General features: G+C 48.0%; 1 protein-coding gene and 1 pseudogene across 1 annotated transcript in view; both read left to right on the forward strand.

Moving 5' to 3' along the window:
• HIVEP3 (HIVEP zinc finger 3) overlaps positions 1–21,425 on the forward strand; it is a 1,736,279-nt gene that overhangs the window by 1,386,610 nt on the left and 328,244 nt on the right. The window contains exon 7 of the mRNA XM_085645663.1: positions 16,478–16,563. The gene's annotated coding sequence lies outside the window, so the exon portion shown is untranslated. The remainder of the gene's footprint in view (positions 1–16,477; positions 16,564–21,425) is intronic.
• On the forward strand, positions 6,154–13,640 carry LOC146861359 (ubiquitin-like FUBI-ribosomal protein eS30 fusion protein pseudogene; annotated as a pseudogene).

The raw sequence follows: 21,425 nt of genomic DNA on the forward strand, positions 1-21,425 counted from the left end.
GGGATTTTCCTCCAAATTAATCCTAGCATTTAGCACTATTTTCTTAACGCAAAATTCCCCCTTGCGTCAAAATGGGCGCAAGAATGCATTTGTGCTATGAAATAGTGCTCAATGTGGTCTTGGGGAAGGACTTTCCCTCAGCTTACTCTCAGCAATTAGTGCTATTTGCTTAGCACAAAATGCACCCTTGCATCCAAAATGGATATGACGGTGCATTATGCACTAAGAAATAGTGCAGTGCTAAAAGCAGTAGAACATGAATAGCGAGTGCGAGTGGCTACTTGTGCTCGCTAAATGTGCGGTAGACTTTTTGCCCTCCATATTACTCATAATAAGGTGAGAAGATAATTGTGTAATTATGGTAATTCCACACCAAAGAGTAACACAGAATGACCAAAATTACTGTGAATACTCCGGCGTAATTGAAACTACACCCAGGCCTAGTATTTTGCATACACAATAGATTCGACCTTCATCATGCTTTACAGGAGGTGTAGAAAAATCGAATTGACGTGGAATTGCCAGCCTTGGTATTCAGTAACTTTAGCCTGTGGTACCCTGTACTTATTTTTAATTCAAGTTAGGTAGTGTACACAATATAAGTTACACAATATATGCAGTGTGTGCAGAATGTGCATCTGTACTACCTGCTTACTCTCTGGACCATTCCCCTCTCCCTATGTCTGTGTCTAGAGAGCTGCACTAAGCTTCTCTGGCTGTACCGAAACTCCCTCTGTCATCTGTATATATAGTGATACCCTCGGCCATCATACATACCTAGTTACATAGACAAACTGTGTCCGCCTGCTAACAATTGGTGGGAGGTCTCTAAGATGATGCAGTGTTTTTCTTTTGATTATTAGTGAAGTCTTAAGAATGCTCACAAAGGGGTCGATTACGATGGCGGAAGGACTGTCACCGCCAGCCATGCGGTGACAGTCCTTCCGTACGCCGACCACAAGTTTCCCCCCGCCAAATTAGGATGGCGGGGGGGGGGGGGGGGAATCTCACCACGACCCCGTGATGGTCGCAAAGACCGTCCGCATCAGGTAAGCTCCGGATTGCCTGGCGGAGCGGTCTTCACCGGTAAAATGGCGGCGGTGCCTAGCAGGCACCATCCGCCAAATTACGATGAAGGCTGGAGACAGCCTTTCCATGGCATTGGAACTGCCATGGAAAGGCTGGCGGGGATTGGGTTTGGGGGTCCGTTGCGGGCCCCCCTTGTGTTGGGGGAGGCCAGGGTGCCCTTTGGGGGTGCCCATGGTACCCCCCTACATGGTGTGGTGCCTGCCACGTAGTCCTGTGAAATACACAACATGGCATTTTCGCATCGCGGTGGGTGCTGCTGTCAGCAGCAATTGCTGCAATGTTAAGATGCAGGATCCGACCGCCACGGTGGCAGTCGCATCCTGATCCGGTGTGCGGGACCGCTGCAGGTATGGCGGACGGTCCCGGTTTACACCAGGATGGCGGATGGACTCCAGTCCATCCGCCATCCTAATGAACCCGAGTGCGGAGAATTCTATATATAGAATGTCAGAAAAAGTCATAAATGTACTCCCATAGATTTAGTCTTCTTTTGAGGTGTTTGCCTTTTTTGCAATTGGCCAGAAGTTCTATTAGTGCTCCGCCGATGATGTGGGTGCAGTATACCTGTAGTAGCTCGGAAACGATTTTGGGAATTCAAAGTTTCCTGCAGGGCAAGCTGTTACAAGTGCTTTAACACTCTGCTAGAGGCTTTTAAAATAAGGCATTTGCACTTAAAACTATTTTTCTGTCCCTAGGGAAAATGTATTTTCCCTGAAAGAAGCCCTTTCCCAACCAGTTTTCAGGGTGTTCTTTCCTATTTCCTACTCTAGACACACATATATTTTTAATCCTACCCTTAACAGGGGTAAATCGACAGTATATAGAGTAGGAAAGTGCCTGAAAACGTTCTGAATGCCTACAAACTCACAGGTTTTTAGGGCTTCATTTGCTTTTCTTGAACTTCCCTCCCACCAGAACCTCTATTTGGCCACTGTGAGTAGATTGCCTCACATAACATTGCGCCAAATTGTTGTTATTGTATGTGTGAACAAATTAGTATCTTATCTTCACATTTTTTGACACAAGACAAATGTGCACTTATGGTCAATTTAGGTTCTTAAAAAGCTTTGAGAATTGAGAGTTTGGTTCTATCTGTTTCTGGGTGGCTTTGTCAGCAGGGCAGCGTAGGAGAAAGTGTATCTCAGTTTATGCATCTCCGAGGTCAAGCAGTGCGCAGGTTTTATCCTCTCTGGGTTTGTGGTTTAATCTGTGTGGGCCAGTCGCTATTTCTGGCCTGTGGTCGCTGCATTTGGGGAGCGTTTATCTCTGCTTTTGGTTTTTGACCACAGTGAGGTATTCTATAAGTTTAAGCTTTCTTTTCACTGATGTGTGACATTGTAGCTTGTTGTGCCTCCCTGTATATCATCCATTGCTTTTTATTGGTCCTTTTCCAAGTCCCTGTGCAATCCCCTCCTGCTTGCGTTTTCCAATTTTAGGTACTTGTCGGTTTAGGCTGCAGTGCAATTCTAAGAGTGTAAGGCAGTATTCTTGTTCCTGTCTGAGAGTTTATATTTTGGCCTTAAAGGCATGGTATGAGACTGACCTAGGGTAATTTTTCATGCTGTTCAAATATCGTTTAAAAAAATCTTTTCTGGACAGTGACCATAAGGGGATGTACCCGAAGTAAACTCTGTACGGATGAATTGATCAGTGAGTTTCCGTACATGTTCTAAACTGTTAGTAGAAATGGAAGTGTGTGGTTTTTCTGTGAGCTTATGTTTTTGCTGTGTGACCTCCTATTTCTGTCATATAAAGTAGAATTGGGAAGATGTAGTCGTTTTAGCATTCCTTCTTATTGTGGTTATAAAAAACAGTCACAATTCATTCGTGATGGAGAAAGTACTATGGGGTTTTTCTGTTAATTTTTTATTTCCAGTTTTACATTTTCAGATTCTGGGTCCCAGATAAGTCTGGCCGGTGATGTAGCCTGTGCTGTACTCAACCTCTGTGGCAAAAAGAAAGAATATGCGTGTTTTTCTAAAATCCTTTTTTTAGTTTTTCTGGACTTTCTAGTATTTTTAGGTATGCTAAGAAGTAGTGTTGCTGTAGAATTACGACTTGGTCAAAGCTGGAATTACCAACTCCTGTGCATATGCATTTCATTTGTGAGACTTTCATAATAAGACCTGGTCTTTGATCTAGAGGTTGAACAAGGATACTTTGTGCTGCCCCCTTTAAAACGATTTCTGCTTCAAGGTCCTACTTGCTATGTGGCTTGCCTTTACCTTACAACTAGTTGAGGTATACATAGATTTCGGTATGACATGTATCCCCTGTTCTAGGCTCCCTTAATATGATGTTTAGTTCCAGGGACCCAATAGAATCAAATGCTTTTCTGAAAGTAGCAAAGCAAGCAAATGTTTGTGCTCAATTTCTTTTTATTGGATTTTTCAAGGTAAGCATAAGGTGTTGGTAGGAAATCTTTTTCAACTGAAGTTATTGTTAGGAGTTTGAACATTCTTTGTACAGCCTTTCACAAGGCTGCACAGAAGTCTGCTTATACAGCTGTTTAAACATATCCTAGTTGCTCTAGTGATTTGATTGATGATGATAATGCGGATGTCTTGTGTGATGCCCCTGATGATGTCACTGATGGTGCCGCATGTGATGGCATCTTTAATGTCACAGTACAGTCTGACGTAGTCTGGTGGCTTAGTGGACTAATGCATCGACTGTAAGAGTCTGTGCTTTCACAGGTTTGAATCCCAGCAAGTCCACTCAGTCTTTCATCCTTTCATCCTTCTGATGTCAATAAAATGAGTTCCATTGAGTTGGGTAAAAATAAACATCTATTATTCAGCACCAAGATAGCCTTGGGTGAACGTGCCCTTTACAAATACACTCTTATGTTATGTTATAACCCCTCTGACTTCACAAACACCCTGACTACTTACTTATCTCAGACATCTTACTCCAAACATTGTTTTGTTGGCTGTGTATACAAAGCAGTGAGTCTGACGGGCAAGTGGGTGGTTCGGATTAATACAAATCGGTGATACACTTACTGTCTTTTATTAAATCCCTGATAAAAGAGTAAACACTGCAGGAAAGAGAAAGCAAGCCTTCTCATCCCACACATCATTGATCTGGACTGATATCCCCTCTCATATCAGAACAGCAGCAAACTCCAACAATTCATGAAGAAACTGACAGCTCACCTCTTCAAGGAACACCACCCCAGACAGGCTGACTGCTCACCCCTTCCCAAGAATGTATCCCCACTGGTGCTTGCCCCTTTACTGCGCCCCGTGCCTAGCCAGCTAGATTTGCGTTTTAGAAATGCCAAAACATATCTGTTTATATATGAATGTGTGTTTGTTTTTTATAGCAGCGTGACTGTTTGCATGTGCCTGTGTATATGCGTGTGTGCTTGAGTGGCGCCAAGAAGTTCAGAGTTTACTGTAGTTAATCCTGTATTTATTTTGCGGAAAACTATATTTTTGTGTGTGATCCCCAAATTTGTTGAAGTGGGCTTCTGGTATATTGACCCCTGCTGTTGTAGCCGCCTGCTTATTAGACACAGTCACATATGCCAACTTTAAAGTTTTATGCTTCTTATATCCAAAATGCCATTCTATTCTTGTAAGGAAGCTGTCTGCACAGTTTCTGTGACGCAGTTGGCAAGATTAAAGGTATTGGAAGTGGTAGCAAATGAAGATTGTTTCCGCTGTTCCTAAACTCTGTGTAATTTAGATTACATATTTTCCAGACATTTCTTCATGCAGTAACATATATCCTGCTAAGTAAAATGGAATTTGACATATTATTTGCAATCTTTGGAATCAAATGCGTATCATACTGGTTGTCGGGATTGTAAAATTCTGTGGTGAAGTTAGATTAAGATAATCTTCCATATTTACAGCAGTTGTCACATATATTTTGGCACTACTCAGTGACTGCAAAGTTGTTATTTTATGTGCATGGTACTTCATTAAGGATTTGATACCCTGAAACACATTTCTAATACACAAAGTGCATCATTATCCTTCAAATATATAAGTGAAAAATGTATTAGGCTTGGTGTGGGCATCAACACAAACAATAAACTGATATTAACTATATAATGCCCTACTTAAGCCATTACAGGGAGAGAATCTGCCTGCAATTGAAAAAGAACAGCATGCTTTCTGCTTAAGTGCATGGAAAAGGCCTTGATTGCCTGACAAAGTGTTGGTGAGAATTGTCTTTAGCACTGTCTTGGTCTTGTTCTAGGAGATCTCTTTCCTTACCTTTTGTCCACAGGGATATTTAGGCCCATTAAGGGCCTTATTACGATGCCGGTCAGACGAGCGTTCGCCCAACATTATTTTGGGAGTGAAACCTCCCAACAAGTAGTTGGCGGTTCCACTCCCGATATAATGATGTGACTTCCAGCATGACGGTGGGAAACATAGCCTTTTCAATTGCGGCTTGTGCTACGACCCGGAAAAGGGCCGTAGCACTAGCTTCAATGGTAAAGGGGATGTTTCTAAACATCTGTGCACTGTTTGCCAGGCACCATGTGGTGCCTGGCACACAGTGCATAGATGTTTTGGGGGCACCACATGTGTCCCCCCAGGCTGCACAGTGGCGGCGTAAGGGGAACGGGAGACCTGGTAGGGGCCCCCAAAGTCACTTTCGGATAGCCTTTCCATGTCGGAAAAGCCAAATTGGAAAGGCTGTCTGAAAGGGACATCCTAATCTATGAGGTGATGCCTCCACAGGCACCACCTCCATTGTAGGGATTAGGCCTCCGACTGACACCACGACGGTTGGTCCCTCCGATGACATCACTCTGACCACCGGCATTGTAATTTGGCAGTAGGGCTGATGTCTTGGATGTCAGACGGACCCATACTGCTGGCCTGTCAGTGGCAGTCCGACCGACATCCTATTAAGGCCCTAAGTGCCCATGCCTGCTGAGGGACTTTGGTCCAAGATGATTGGTTACTGCGTAGCTGACAAAATCCTCCATGCTGAAGGGCACTGACCTGCTGTCTAGAAACTTGCGCTAAGGAGCTTGAATAGTGGACCTACCTGAAAAGGAGGGTTCCATAGAGAGACTGGTACTCAAAAGAACTAGAGATGGCTGCTCGGGAGGTGAGAAATCCAGAAAATAGCCAGCAAAAGTACCTTGGAAACACTGATAAATGGACTCGGTGTAGTTGAACTGACTTTAACGGACACTTGCAATTGTATGGTGGACGTTTTAAAAACTTCCATGGACGTTTGAACTTATTCTATAAAATTACAATCTTCTAACCACAGAGACACTCTCCATCAATTAGACATTTGAGCCAAGCACAGCCAGCTGAACTCATAGCATGTAGGAGCAATTAGAAGCCCAAGATATCTGCACAGCTTTGCGTCAAGCCTTGATTCTTTTAGCTGCCTACCCCATGATTTAACCCCCAAACTAGACCCCTATGCTAGTTTTATTCAATGATTAAGCTTGCCTTTTCAGAGCTTCCCTTCATCCAATCAACTTTTTTCTAGAGATTCCGTTGGTGTGGTATGCTTCTGTTCTTCAATGCCTCATCAAGCAAACTGTCCCATTTGCATCTTTGAGGCAGAGTTCTGAGGATGTGTCGTGCATCTTTGAACTAGCTTCTCACACTGTTTTGACAGGCCAGGTACTGTTTTGACTGGAGGTTTGAATGTAATCTCTACTTGATACTGAACTCTTGGTTGATTTGGGCGCTGGGACGGAAAAGTCCTCTGCATGGTAATGCAGGTGTACCCCTGCCTGGAGTGTCCAACTGCACTGATGTCTGGATCCCTAATGCTGATTTTTGTTGTCCTAGATCAACACGGATCGAGTGTGCGCCATGCATAGGCCTGTCTCACGTACTGTGGTCTTGCTGGACCGGGAGGAGTGCCCAAAAGCAATCATCATAGTGGTGGAAGGCAACTGCCTTCACCAGGAATCAAGCAGCGTAAGCGTGGTGGCGGCAGCATACCATGTAGTGATCAAGAGCAGTGAACAGGTCATTTTAACCTGTGTCACTGGAATGAGGTATGCAGGTTAATTCACTTTTTAAAGTTCCACTGCGTGTGCTAAACTCACCCTTGGCCTACATCAGGTAGGTGTGATGTGCTGAGAGTGCATGAGGGGTGTATCTGTGCTGGATCTATGTGTGTCTGGTAAGGGCATAATACAAGGATAGTGCAGTACTAAGCAGTGCATGCATGGTGTATGCATGTGCTGGTTGTATCTGTGCCTGTGAATGGTACAGTACCTGAAGAATGTAGTGCTGTACAGTGCATGCAGGATAAATGCATGTGCAGGTTGTATGTGTGCCTTTGAGTGGTGCAATATATAAAGGATAAAGTGCTGGGCAATGCATGTATATTGAATGCAAATGCTGGATGTACGTGTGACTCTGAAGGGCACAGTACATGGAGGATACTGTACTGTGCAGTGTGTGTATACTGTATACTTCACTGGGTGTATGTGTGCCTGTGAATGGTACAACATATGGAGGGACCTGGGTTCCATTTTGGGAGACCCAGTCCTGCATGGTAAAACATGGATTAGAGGTATAGAGGTCCCCCCTAAACAGATTTGTGGATTGCTGAATTCCTGTAAGGTGCGTGGGACACACACTGGGGAGGGGTGGACCAGCCTCCCCTGTACACTTCAAAGGGTGCGCTTTGGTTCATTGAGAGGTCACAAGGAAGAGGCCTAGGCACGTTTCAGGAAGGAGATGGAGCTGATAAGAGAAATATAAAGAGCAGGGTTGGGAGCCCTGGGCTACATTTTGATGCCCATATCACTGTGGCTGACATCCAGGTGTGAAATCCAGTCACTGTGCTGTGGGACTATCAGCTTCGGAGACACCCTAGCTGTGACAGGGTGGAACAGCAACATAAATTTACAAAGACTCAGACCCTTAATCACATTCAGTGTCTAGAAATAGACTATACGAAGGGGAGGTTGAGATCCCAAAAATTGTCATCTGCCAAGCAGCCAGAAGGGCTGTGTGAGCAGGGAAAGCTATTTATTCCAAATATATCCGGAGCGGCACGCTGGGGTGGATAACAATGATTATCTCGGTGCCAATCATCTGCCTGTGACCAGGACTGGGGGCCAAGGTCTGCTCGTCTCTCTGCTGGGTGAGGGGACATCACTAAGGGAATCCAAGAACACCTGCCCTGTATCCTGGAGCACCAGAGCCTTTCTGCTTGGCAAGACCAGTGTGCCCTGTGAATAAGAGGAGAGCGTTGGAAGAAGCAAAGTCCAGTATGGAGCCCTGTTGATGGAACTCCCTGTGTGAGGTGTGAGAAAAATCTGATGCACCAATCCGGTCGTTGTCCCTGTGCAGGGCTGGGTCAGCACCCACCATGTGCCAAGAGAAGGCCACTGTGAAGATAGCCGTGTGAAAGACTGCCATGCGGTAGGGCCGGAGCCTTCTGCTGTAGCGGCGACCCTGTATGCCAGGCGGGGCCGCCATTGTAAAACATGCTGTGCAGTAAGAGCTGAAGCCTTGTACGGCAAAGAGGGGCCGCCTTGGTAAAAGACTGCCAGGCGATAAGGGCCAAAGACTTGTGCATCAGTGGTGCAGTTACCCAGTATGCCAGGAGGGGCCATTGTGAATAACTTTGCAATGTTGACCAGGCCACAACCTGTGGACAGCGAGTGTTGGTGACACTGTGTCGGCGGAGGTCACTGGAAGCACCATAGACTGCGACTGAGGATAATTGAGGATGAGCACTCTCACCCAATCATGGGACCAAGAACAGTATTGGCGAAGCCCATGGATGGGGCGCACTCCAGTATTCCAAATGCTTCCGTCCTGCCAGAGTGCGTAAGACTTATTTTAGGCCCAACAGCCTCAGGGAAACTTGCTGCTACATTGAGTGTGTGTGCTTTAGAACACTATTGATTTTAAAACAGAGTTGCAGTGCACTCTTGAGACTCAGACTACTAGTGGAGTATACTGTGGGTGTTACTAATAGTGAATGGGAAGAAACCACAATCAGTAATGCGAGGGGTGAGTGGGACAGGAAATCTCCAGAGAGACATTAGAGCCCGACCTTCTTGGAAGACTGTGTATTTGTTTGTGAGTATCGTATTCTTCCTTTGTGGGGGTTCTTTTTCGTAAAAGTGAGTGTTTGGCTGGACAATGATTTATTGCTTCTGCTGCATGCGTTTTGAATTGTGAGCCCGTGTTCACTCCCCTGTATCCACTTCTCACCTCCCCAACACCCCAAATGTGCCTTGGACTGCTTACCACTTATGCCAATGACAGTCAAGCGCAGAAGGCGTACTAGGCCCAGTTGTTCAGGATCCATAATAGACTGGGCCCTGGGATACCAGGAATAAAAGTCCTCAATCCCACGGTTGGGCCCAGTAACCCCTACTTGCCCCATGGCCCTCGGAAAGGGGTTCCGACATTGGGCTATCATAGGCCCATTTTATTTTTGATTAATGTTGATACTTGTACAATTTCCATTTTATGTCATGTTTCTCTTTTTCCCTAGAGCTTGACTTGACGTGTCTGATTCAATATGTATAAATCATATATAATATATAAATATGTATAAATACATTCGTTTCGACCTTTAAGTGATTTAGTTTAACTGTTTTGACTTTAGGCCACCTTTTGTACCCCTAGTACGTAGTCTTTATTTGAATAAGCCCTTTCTTGTTGACCTGAATATTAGAATAAAAATAGGGTTAACTCTGGCCCAAATGGTTTGGGCCATATCGGAAGTCGCTCACAGGTCTGTGATAGTTCTACCTCTCGGCGCCTCCATTGTTCAAGGTTCTAATTGGTCGAAACCCCAAGTGAGGGTGCTAGAAATGTTAATTTTTTTCAATTTTTGATTCCTACGGTTATTGAGACTCAAGAAAATACTTGTTTTGGTGCGTGGTCAGGGTTACCGCTGCTCATTAGCTACGTTGCGACAAACAACTCTTCTAAGATCTAAGCAATATTTGAATGATCCACACATGCCTGTCTATGGAAACTTTATGTACAATGGGTAGAGATACCTGAAAACAGTGCCAGGTCCCCCACCCCACTCCCCGCTAGCAGAACCTCCTACTGGCTTGTCATCCACTTTCACCATCTTATTAATGATGCTAGAAAAGCACTCTAACATCCATTCAGTAAATCTGAAGTTAATTATATTGTCACTTACTCAATCTTCAGACATCATATTCTGACATTTCCACTAAAGCCTTGATGTGCACTTCAAAATGCTCCCATCTTTACAACCCTGTCTCAGTAATTTTGGTCACATGAGCTCGTGAATTTGCTCCCTTCAAATCACTGCCTAAGCCACCACTTAGCTTGGCAGACACAGTGGCGGCCGGCATGGCTCGCAGGTGGTGAGGTAGGTACGGGGGTTTGCGGGCGCGGGGGTTGCGAGAGGATGCCCAAGATAACCATTTTCTTTTTAATTAACTTACACCTTCTTGCCGGGTCCCTGTCCCATGCCACAGGAATCAGGAAGCACAGCCAGGCACCACTGACCAATCGCAACGCTGCAATGCAGCGTTTTGATTGGTAGGCAGCTAGGCTCCCCTGACCAATTACAATGCTGCAATGCACTGCAATGCAGCATTGTGATTGGTTTTGAGCATCCTGGTTCAACGCTCAACCAGGTAAAGGGGGCCCAGGCATGTTCTTCATGCAGGCTGTAAGGCAACCTGCATGGAGAACGAGGAAAGTGCGCATGACTGGTTTGGGCAGACCGAGAGGGCCGGCCAAACAGTCATTGCGAACTTAGGAGTGGGCAAACCACTCCTGCCCTGCCCTGCTCCAAGAGCAGAGCAGCCCCGACCACCCGCATTGCAGCACAAACATAAAATGATAATAACTGAAAGTTATTATCATTTTATGTTTTCCATTCTAGCACTGCTTGAAAGCAGTGGGGCGACGCTCCTCCGCCATAGTGGAGGAGCCACCACTGGGTGGACAGACCACTGAACTGGTTGTGTGGCAGGTACCCCACCTCCACCAACTCTGCAGCATTCTGCCCGCACAGTTGAGATTTCCCTTCATGTTTGGTGAGGCATTTTCGCCCGAGCTGTGCACGCCGACATGCCCAGTGGTAGATGGACTGTTGGTTAAAGATCCCCACTCTAGAGACAGCGCTGACCGCACTGTCTGAAACCCAGAGGAACAATATCTCTAAATAAAGCATCCTGGGTGCGAGTGTGACAAAGTGCAACATCCGCTGGCTTACCACTCCACCAGACTCTGAGGGCCGCACCCCCTCCACACCCTTCCGGAACGGTGTAGTTGGGATTTTTTTTTTAACAATGCAGGTATTGCTTCTAGAATATTTTGCTGCCTTGTCCATTTGAAAACGTATATTTTGTTTGTGGGATTCCAAAAATATATTTTATGCAGATATGTGGGGAACCACTTCCGTTTCACTTGCCCTGAGCACACAACTGAGTAAATAAATATAGACTAGACTGAAAGTTGGCAACCTGTGCACAAATAAAGCATGTTTAATTTTGGGAGTTTCTGTTTCTTCTGAGTTCCCGGTAATTGTGCTAGCAAACACTAAATAATGCACCAGTGGGATGCCTTCCAAGCCTTTGCTCTTGCGGTGTCATACAGTGCACCCTCCTTTGTCGCTGAAACATGCCCTACAGAGAGATATTGCCGAGAAACTCACACACCTCCCTCTTCATTAAAAGGTTTTTCTGACTTCATATTGAGAAGTGAACGTTGAGCCGTAATTAGGATGATTATCTATATTTTCTGAATTTTTTGCGGTTCATGTAAAAGCGAGGTTTTATAGTCCTAGGTCAACGTTGGGCGCTAGAGGCAACCTGGTACCCTCCATCTCCCTCCCCCTACATATAAGTGTAGCCCAGACATTCTCCCTTGTCTTGCATTCCGTTAGCCCACTAGTTCTACCTTGTCTCCCCTTCTCCCCTTCCTGTAGCCCACTAGTTTTACCTTGTGTCACCTTACTGTACTCTACTAGTTCTGCCTTGACTTGTCAACCTGTAGCCAATCAGTGCTCCTTTGTCTCGTCTTCTTGTAGAATACTAGCTCTGATTTGTCTTGCCTTTCTGTAACCCACTAGTTCTACCTTGTCTCCCCTATCTGTAGCCCACTAGTTTCACCTTGTGTCGCCTTCCTGTAGCCCACTAGTTCTACCTTGTCTCGTCATCCTGTAGTCCACCTGTTCTACTTTGTATCGCCTCCCTGTAGAATACTAGTTCGAATTTGAAGTAGCAGCTGGCAGGGAATGGGGGTGGTGCAGCAGGGGTTGGTGGTGGGGGACAAAATACAAAAAAATACCACTTACCCCTTCGTCCGGCCGTGTCTCTCCTCCGCAAGTCCCGGAACCAGGAAGCACAGATGCTCCCCTAAGACAATCACAACGCTCAATGCAGTGATGTTATTGGTCTGATCGCTGTGGTTGGCGCTCAGACGGGGACAGGGAGCCTGTGCATGTTCCTCACCAGGCTGTGCATTACAGCCTGGTGGGGAACATGCAAAGTGCAGATGACTCTTTGGCCGGCCGAAGACGGCCGGCCAATCCGTCATGCGCACTTGGAGTGTGCAAACCACTCCTCCCCCTGTGCCACCAGCCCCACCGCGCCCTAACCGAGTCCCGAACCTACGAAAAATAAAATGAAACTAGCAACGTTTTTATCATTTTAATTTTTCTTGCTCTGCTCTGAGAGCAGTTGGGTGATGCTCCTCCGCCTTAGCGAAGGTGCCGGCCCTGCTAATTTGTCTAGTTCTACCTTGTCTCGCCTTCCTATACCCCACTAGTTCTACCTTGTCTCGCCTTCCTATACCCCACTACTTCTACCTTGTCTCGCCTTTCTATACCCCACTAGTTCTACCTTGTCTCGCCTTCCTATAGCCCTCTAGTTTTACCTTGTGCTGCCTTCCTGTAGTTTACTAGTTCTACCTTGTCTTGTCAACCTTCAGACAACTTGTTCTCCATTGTCACACCTTGCTGTACCACACTAATTCTAAATTGTCTTGCCTGTCTCTAACCCACTAGTCCTGCCTTGTCTCAGCTTCTTGTCACCCACTAGTTCTACCTTGTCTTGCCTTACTGTAGCACACTAGTTCTATTTTGTCTAGCCTTCCTGTATTCCACTAGTTCTACTTTTTCTGCTTTTTGACACTGTCTACCATAGAGGGTAGAGCAGTGGGTGATTTTCCTCTGGTAGACTCGCCGAAACTCAAAAGGAAAGTGGATCAACCTCGCAGCTTTTTGTGCTTGAACAGAATTTGCATTCTCTTGAGATCTCTGATCTCGATACTGTTCATTCTATGACGGCATGGATTGAACAGTTGGAAGGACTCACTGCAGTTGACCAGGTGGTTACAGATTTGGACGATGAAGCAGTCATTAATGAATGTGGCTTTGGTGGGCAACACATCCTGAATGCTTGGCGCCCTGGTGGACGGTTCTCTTGTACAAGCTGGAATAGTGAGCAGTCAACCACCAAATGTTGCTGAGCAAGAGAAGAAGCAAAGAAAACTGGCTGATCAAAGAGACGCATGCAACGTAACCAATGTTTTGTCAACCTCGTTACAACCTTCGGCAAGAAGAAAGGATCCAATGCAAACTCCTAATTTCTGTGCACAGTGATTAGGAAATGATTGTGTAAAAAGAGCAGATAAACTACTACATTACCTCAACTTCCTGTAGCCCACTAGTTCTAATTTGTCTAACTTACCCCATCCCATTCGTTTTGCCTTGTCTTGCCTTCCTGTAACGCACTAGTTCTAATGTGTGGAACTTGCCCATATCCAATTCGTTCTCCCTTGTCTTTCCTTCCTGTGGCCCACTAGTTCTAATTTATGTAACATCTGCCTCACAGCTGGTTCCAGAAGGCCTGATTCTGTTATGTGAAAAAAAGCAGGGAATATCTATCCTTGTCGTCCCGGTCTAAGAGCGGATGTTCGTCGCAGCAATGATTTTCAAGTGGAGTGAAAACGACAAGGGAAAAAAATCATTGCTGCGACGTACATCCGCTCTTGGATCAGGACGGCAAGGATAGATATTGCTTGCATTTTCAAGTAACGGAATCATTGATGAAGGATATTATTGTTTTGGGGTTCTTGTTTTGAATCAGAATCTTGACACCTTGAATTGGCTGAATACCTCCTGTTATCACATTTGCCCTGAAGAGGTCCACTGTTATGGACGAAACGTGTTGGCTGTCTTCACTGCCTATAAGTGATGCTTTGTAAAGAAGACTGAATAAAGACAAGAATTACATTCCTATTTGGGTTATTGTTATGCCCTTCATGCTGTCCCCCCACCGCCACCTCCCTCCCCCTCCTCAACCAGCAGTCCCACAGACACTTCCCACCTGAGAACAGGCTGAAAATGGCTGTTTTTTTATGGTAAAAATAAATGCCTGGTGAAGCACTCTGTAAATGCGGGTCTGACAAAATTATTGCCCATTCTAGTGGAAATTCGCCATGGCAGGACTTTGCTGTGGAGATGCTGACCAGTACCTTCAATTTTGGTATGTCCACAGTAAGGTCCTATCAACTGCTCAGGATGCCGAGTGCAATGCTGCTTTGAGTGGTGTAATGAATAATGCTGTATTTGTGGATCTGTTGCTTTCTAGACAAATAAATGTCAAATACTTTTGTATAACATGGATGTACAGAACTGATCAACACACATATATTAAAAATGCACTTATAGGTGATGCAGTGAGCGTTGCAGGGTGGGTGGAAAGGTGAATGGATACTCGTGGGTGAGTGAGCGCCGGCAGCCGGAGGGAGAATAACCGGTTGTGGAGGAAGGCACATGACCGTGACTGAAGGGAATAGCATAGGAAGGGAGGGGTGGGGTGTTCTGAAAACACACGAGCAGAATCTAGGGAGCGTGGTCAGGAGAAACGCGAGCCCTCGGCTAGAGGGCAAGGCTGGGAGTGGCACTGGAGCGTGGGTAAAAGTGATGCGGGGTTGCCTGGCGGTGGGGGGTGAGCTCTTGGTTAGAGGAGAGAGCTGGGAGAAAGAGGGGTGCCCACAGCTGGGAAGGGTGTGGGAGCTCAGTTATGGAGCGTAGCTGGGAAGGTGCTTGTCTGTTCTAAAGAAAAGACGAAAATCATGAGCGACAATAGTTTGTGTCATTATGAGGAGTAAAGAAGCATCTTTCATGTCAGGAGAGTTGGTATGTCCGAGAAGCTTGGTTGCCTCACATAGGGAGAGTTTTACTAGCATGTATCACTTTGTAGTCGGTGCATTAACCGACGGAGCTATCCCACAGTGGTAGAATGTTTTCGTAATTGGGCGCGCCTGGGGGCCCAGCCAGACAGATAGCAGTATTCTCAAACATGTGCTTTAACCCACTGAACTATCCCACTGCAGTATAGTTTACTCGCCTCTCCTGCCTCGGGATCTCTAGAGAATTCTGCAGCAGGTGCACTAACCCCTGAGCTATCATTCATCATTGGAATGTCTTAGTAATTGGGTAACCATGGGTGTGGAACTTCCACGTCCCCAGAACCACAGCAGTCTACTTGCACTTGGCAGCAGCGGCATTAACCAACTGAGCTGTACTCGTCAGTGGCCAGTTTACAGACCCCGTGCCCCAGGCATTAATGCATTTCATGGGGATTTGCTATATGTACATTGACCCACTAATCTATCAACGTCATTGATAGCTCCTAGACCTAGCTTTCACCCCAGGCATTAACAAGTCTCGCAAGTCCCGGTGTTATTCAGCAGCTCTCTGAGCATCATGCCCCTGCCAGACTGCAGTACTGTGCAGCAGGTGCACGAACCGCATGAGCTGCCATGTTCCCAGGCCAGTTCTTAGACACCACACCCCAAGCGTTTCCAAGTTTCTCAAGTGCGTGACGAAGCAGTAAAAGTCCATCGCCATTGGGCAGCTCTCCCGAGCCGGACATCTGCTCCACTCGCATGCAGGTGCAGCACACCTAGCGTTAACGCGCTCCCCGGGGCTTGAGGGAATTATCCAGTGTCCTCCTCGTCGCAGAACTGCTCCTGGAGCACTCTGCAGAAAGCGCACGAACCCTCCTGAGAGGCCCTCGTCATTGGCCAGCCCCCTGTTCCCGCGCTTCAAGCGTAAACATGTTTCTGTTCCTACGGTGCACTGCCGCGACGAGCTGCTCTCCGTGCAGGGCAGTCCTCGGGCCGAGACTCGTGCCATGGGCAGGCCGTAGTACTCCTCTGAAAGTGCGTGAACCCTCCGCGCCATTGGGCAGTCCCAGACCCCGCCCCCAGGGCGAACACGTTTCTCAAGCCCCGAGTGCGCGCCAAGGGCTGAAGGATTCCCTTGTCTGTGTGCAGCCTGCAGCCGCCTGACAACAGGAAGCAGTGTGTAGAGTGAATGGAAAAAGTGGGTGGCACAGACTGCACAACTTCCCCTGACATCACTGCCCAAATAAGGAGCAGTGAACTCAAACTTCTCTCTCTCTCTCTTGCAGCCACCGAGCGCTCCCCGCCACCTCCGAGGCCGACATGAAGCGCGCCAGGCTGCGGTGCTGGGCCGTCGGGCGCCGCGTCTCTGCAGGTGAGTCGGGCCTCCGGGCACGGGGTCTGCTGCGGGCATACTGGGAGACTAGAGGGCGGTGCTGGCCGGCGTCTCGGCAGGCCGGCAGGGCTGGGGTTGAGCCCGTCATATGATGTCAGGGATACAAAGTCAAGTGTGTGTCAGTAATGCACCCATTCACATGTCAGGCGTACGGAGACCACGTGTCAGGTCTGCAGAGGCAGTCGGTCACGTGTCAGGTGTGTAAAGGCAACCTCTTGTCAGACATTCAGTCATCTACGGGCCAAGTATGTCGTCAGACACGTGCCATGCTTGTAGAATCCGTCATGAACCGGGCTTGGCAAGCAGAGAAAGTCACACGTGAGCTAAGCAGAGGCATCTAATTGCCAGGCTTACAAGTCTACACGTATCAGGCATGTAGAGTCCTTCGGATGTCAGGTATGGTGTGAGTCACGTGATGGATACAGCCAGTAACATGCAGGACATGCAGAAACAACCACGAGTCATGCATGGAGTCAGTCACATTCAGGCAGGTAGTCAGCCTTGTCTAAAGTATGTAGCCAGCTACATGTGAGGGATGCAGTCAGTCACGTCATGCTTGCAGTCAACAACATGTAAGGAATGTGGAATCAACCCTATGTTCGGTGGGCAGGGTTAATAATCTATCATACGTGAATAGTGAACCGTGTGTCAGCCTTTCTGTGTTCAGACATGCAATTAACCGCACTACAAACACGGAGTGACCCATGTGACACAAGCGGTCAGTCACACGCCATGCACCCAGATTAAATCACCTGAAGACATGCAAAGCCAAACACAAGACTCACGTAGGCTAGGGCAGATGCCAGCCGCCAGATAAATGCATGCCTATCATACAATCAGCATCACAAGGGAGCCGTGTAGTCAGTCTCATACCAGACATATCAAGGCAATCTCAAACACGCAGTTAGTCCCATGTCAGGGACGCAGAGCTGGGCCCAAGTGATGGGATTTCTTGGCATGCAGTTGACCATGTACGGCTAGTATGAACCGCGCGAAATACGGGGGTTTCCCAACATACCTGTGCGTTTGAGAGACCGTGAAATAGGGCAGAATCGGACGTGTGTCAGACGTTCAAAGCCAGTCTTATCAAACACAAGTGGCAGTGACATGCGAAGTGTGTGATTTTCCGACAAGGCATTGGATTTGGAAGTTTGGTGAGTTGGGACAGGGTCAGTCACATGCAAGGCAGCTTTCCGTAGAAGTCATTGCTGCTGAACGTGAGAGCCGAGGAAGACACTTGCCGGGTACGCAGTGACACGCCATCTCGGGTGGCAGGTCCCTGTCACTACAAGGCGATTGTCTCTGAAATGCGGCCCGGGCTGGGGGAGGGTCATTGGTTTGTCTGTTGTCAGTTAAGAGGGGTCTCCAGGGGATTCCACGGGATTCCGTTTCTGCCTGCATAACTCGGGGGTATCAGCGGCGTTTGGCAGACGCTTCGTGGTGTGAGTGGGCGCTGCCAGGGCAGAGGGTGGCGCGCGCTGCTCCCGGTGACAGCGTCTGATTCTCTCGCCTGTTCCCTGGTGAGGTCACTGTGCAGTGAGTAATGCGTGTGCACTCACGGGGTTTTCGGTCTGACTCTTGGCCAGCAAGCCCTGTGATTGAACTTAGAGCTGCCCTGGGGCGAGTTATTCATTGGGAAGATCTGGGCTCGTGCGTGTCCCAGTGGATTGTTGTGGAGGCCTGGGTGGCATTAAAAAGCCCGTAATTGTACTGAATAGTCTTGGGTGGTACACTCGAGGCTGGGTGGCACGCAGTAGCTTGGGGTGGTACTAAATAAACTCGTTGGCACTGAATAGCCTTGAGTGGCGCGCTTGCACTCGAACGCCACTGACTGAACCTGGAGGTCACATTTTATTCCAAATATATCCGGAGCGGCACGCTGGGGTGGATAACAATGATTATCTCGGTGCCAATCATCTGCCTTTTGTCTGGAAAAGTAATGCAAAGTACAGTATACCGCATGCAAGCGTGGAAAATCCCCCACACATCCCTGGTGGTTGAGTAAAGGACAGTCGCAATTGGGGTGCACGGTGCCCCTCTCCCCCGGAGGCCATGGTGCCACTGCACCTGCTACACCAATGATTGGTAGGCCCTTGAAGGGATTCCCTACCTAGTCTATGGCACACTCCGCCGTCGCTGCAGGTGTGTGTGCATCTCCGCGTTGCGGTCTTCGCGCTGTCGGCCTGTGTTCACGGATTCTGCGTAGCCGTGCAGGCCGTACCCGACACTTTCAGCTGTAAAGCTTCGACGCGACACCCGCTCCCTTCTCCACCTGACGCATCCCTGGACTTATCAGGGGTGCAACTCTGCCATGGTGCAGGACCGCAGTGTCCAAGCCCCTTCTGCAGTACAGGGACATCTGTGTGCTTACCTCTGCTGTGGCACAGGAGCTACTATCTGCAGCCCGCTGCTGTGGTGCCGGACCGCAGTGTCAACCCCCTTCTGCAGTACAGGACCCACTGTGTTTAGCTCTCTGCTGTGGTGCCGGACTTGTCTCGTCCACGCTTTTGCAGGTCCCACGTGTGCACCCCTCTGCGGTGGCACCCGAGCTACTATCCCTCTCCTGTGGGGCAGGCGCTGCAGTTTGCTAACCATGCCCCAGGCTCATGATTTGACGTCGCTGTCCTCTGCTGTGGTACCGGACGCACTTTGTGCAGCTCTGCTGCTATGCAGGATTCAGCGTCTCCGACCCTCTACTGGAGTACAGTCGATACTATCTTCAACCCTTGCAGTGTCCTCCCCTCATCTGTGGCGCACGGCTCTATGTGTTCAATTCTTTGCTGCGGTATCTGGCCCCCATGCACAGCACAGCGCTCGGCCGTGGTACAGGATCGACGGTGAATCTGCTGCGGTAGACGATTCGCCGTGTGTGACCCTCTGTTCTGTGGTACATAAGTGGACACGCCCTCCCTTCAGCTGTGGTACGGGGCTCTCGAGGGCATCCCAGAGAACCTACTGTTCGAGGCCCAACATCCCTTGTTCTGCTGAAACCAACAGGGAAAAGGCTTCGACCACGATCTGTGGGGAGCCCGGATTCACATTTTTTGGGAAGGACCCCCAGACCATCCGGGACGACCCGCGCTGTGATGCAGCCCTGACCCAGCGGGTGAGTTGTCAGTTGTGGATGGAAGGTTCCAATGCTTCCTCTCCTCTCCTCTCCGACGACAGTGTGTGATCCTGGGCAGTGCATTCATTTCCCTTGCCGCCCTGCTCGGATCTGCCACATTGTGTTAACGCTGGCTGAAGACCGCCGTATCGTGGTACATACCTCTACAGTTGTACCTTTAAGGCAGTGGCCGCTTAGACGTTTGCGCGGAATCACCTTTAGGCGCTTCTGCGCTGAACGGAAGGAGCGCAGCTTTCGCACTAAGGGGCAGATTTACAAACCCCTTGCGCCACATTTGCGACACTTTTAACATGGGAAAAGGGATGCAAGGGGCTTGTAAATCTGCCCCTCAGTTTAGCATTCAGTGTGTCTGTGGCCCGGCGCCCCAGAGGGTTCAGTCCCAAAGTTGTAAACTCAGCGTGTCCAGGCGTCCTGTCAATTCAGTGTCGCCGTGCCTGCTCTTGGCCTACCTTTTTGGTTGGCATATAGCGCTTATATGTTCCAGTGCTAACTCCGTTCCCTTTATTATCGTTGACTTGTCTCTGAATTTCTTGACGGCCTAACCTCTTCTTGTTGACTGTCACCAGGGGCTAACGTTCTCGGGGTCCGATAGCTTATGAGGATAAGAAGGGACCTAAGACTGGACCCCCAGGTAACAACACACACACTAATGGGATAACCTATTTTGAGACTCTGTGACAGCCCAATCAGACACAGGTGTCTCGGAAGTGACGTGAAACCGCTGTACAGAAACCCTTATAACACATCTGGGCGTTGTATAGGAGACTAGTCGGGCTGCACCTCATTTTACGCAGCCTGGTGGCACGGCTTGTCTTGCGCTGCTATGCTGACTGCGTTCATATAGCGCTTCCTGACAGGCTTCTAGGGCCGGCCATTGCCTCTGTCTCCAGGCCAGGTGGAGTCGGCTGAACCGGGCTACGGCTTTCTCACCCCAGCGCGGTGATCGGGCAAGAGAAGTACCCAGAATGGGTCTTTCTTTGCCATTCCTGAACGAAGCCAAGATTGGGATACATTCCCCCCCTTTAAAAAACACCCCCATCCACAGCGCTCAGACACTACCGCGTGGCGGTTGGTAGCGCTATACAAAAAACACTAAATACAATCATGAATGGAAATGAGTGCCTCACTCTAGCGCTGTTTTGATGTACGCGAACGTTGGGCTGGCTCCGCAGGTTACCCCCATTGGTTGTGGAAGTTAGTTCACTTGTGATTTGTGAGAATGATCTTTTAAAGGGTCTCGTTTTGTATTAATGGTTCGTTTTGTTGCAGTAAAAGCAGTTTGCTGTAGAAGGGATCGGGGTAGTGTCTCGTGTGCGGAGCACTGGGCCGAGATGTAGCCCATTTCCGAAAGACTGGATGGTGGGACCGAAAGCAATGCAGTATAACATCGATTTATGACATTACTGCCGGAACACGTTTTTGACGAGGGGGTGCTCGCAGAGTCATTAGCTCTCTCAAATTATAGGGGTTTCTAAACAAATCCTAGTGTTACCTAACAAGTGAGTGTTGCAAATTACCCCCGAAAATAAAATAAAGTGCCTGCGTTTGTGGGAGGGAAGAGCATTGGGCGAGATAGCCTTTGGGGATTTTGTGAAAATGTGACTCGATCGTGCATTATGATGCATTGTTCTTTAATATGTGGTTGCATTATGTCATTTGTTACTCAACAAAAGAGTTATTTAAATGAAACTATTATTATATCTGAGTGTTTTTA

The sequence above is a fragment of the Triturus cristatus genome, chromosome 3_1, assembly GCF_964204655.1.
Source record: "Triturus cristatus chromosome 3_1, aTriCri1.1, whole genome shotgun sequence".
NCBI classification, from domain to species: domain Eukaryota; kingdom Metazoa; phylum Chordata; class Amphibia; order Caudata; family Salamandridae; genus Triturus; species Triturus cristatus.